Raw genomic sequence first — 1,561 nt, forward strand, 5'->3', positions numbered from 1 at the left:
GTTCAATGTTTTATGTTATGAGTGCTTAGTGTATATTTAGTTGATGTTTTTCTTAGTTCATATCTTAGATGTTATCTCTGTTTTTCTTATACATTTTATTGTTGGATGTAACTGGGACCCTGTGTACATAATTTCGCTCCACCACATGTACCACATGAGGTGCGAATGACAATAAAGAATCTCTGACTCTGATATATATATATATTATTTTTTATTTTTTTCCGTAAAGTAATAACAAAAATATATTTATAAGTCAAAGCTTTGTCCCAGTTGTCACACAGGCACATTTATTTTTTTCCATCAATATTTTTATTGTATTTTTCAATTATTTTAACATACACATCATATAACCCCACACAAGAACAAGACGCTCCCTTTTAGATACATATCTGCATTTTTTTTTAATATGTACAAGAGATAAAAGTTCAATGTAGACTTTACTGTTTCTTATCGTCCTTTTCTGATCAGTTTTGTCCTTAGGTGTCCTCTTCTTCTTGAGACATGTCCACCCCCTCCACAAAAGTCTTGAAAGGTCTCCATATATTTTTAAATAGTTTGCCTTTCCCTGTTTGTAGATACGTTATCCGTTCCAGGGTTAAAGTCATTAGCATTTGTCTGATCCATTGTTTGACACTTGGTCCTGTTGTTTTCTTCCAGAAGAGTGCAATCAGTTTTTTAACTTGTAATAAACACATATCAATTAATAGTTGTTCGCGTTTGTTAAACATGGTATTTTTGGGGTACAGATCTAGTATGAAAAAGCTCGGATCTAGTACAGTGTCATTTGAGACAAGCTGCTCTATGATTTGTTTTAACGCTATCTCATTTTTTGTATATTTCCCTGCATTCCCAGATACAATGAAATAGTGTCCCCTTTTCTTCTGAACATTTTGTACATGTGTCTGGTATATTAGGATTATATCGATTTAAATTGACTGGTGTAACAGATTCACATTAACCATCTGTATTGTAGTAACCTTAATCGTGAGTTAGTTAGTCTGTGGGCCTTTGTACAGACGGATTGCCATTCTTCCAGTGAGAGATTTATTCCTAGATCTTTTCCAGCCTTGCAATTTGAGTGTTGAGTTTTCTGTGGAATTTAGAAGTATAAATTTATAAAATTTTGAAATTGCACCTTTATTTGAACAATCTTTGCAGACCATTTCTTCTAGTTGGGATTTTGGTGGCTTGGATAAGTCATCATTTTTGGCCCTAATGTAGCTTCTAAGCTGAAGATATTTAAAAAAGTATTCTTTGTGTAAATTAAAGTTCTGACTGAGATCCTGAAAAGACTTCATGTACAGTGAACCAGGTAAATACAAGTCTTGAATTTTGCTTATTCCTTTTATAGCCCATTGTTTAAATATAGAGTCTGCTCTCCCGGGAGTAAAATCTTGATTTCCCCATATTGGAGTGCATTGTGATAATGTAAATGGTTCCTTTGTGAACGTTTTTACGTCATACCATACTTTGATCATGTTTTTAACAATTGGATTTACTGTTTTTTCCAGCATTTTGGTTACTGAATCTGAGAAAAATATATAAAGGTAAAGGTGGACTT

Source organism: Nematolebias whitei, chromosome 12 (genome assembly GCF_014905685.2).
Source record: "Nematolebias whitei isolate Nwh7 chromosome 12, NemWhi1, whole genome shotgun sequence".
Taxonomy (NCBI): domain Eukaryota; kingdom Metazoa; phylum Chordata; class Actinopteri; order Cyprinodontiformes; family Rivulidae; genus Nematolebias; species Nematolebias whitei.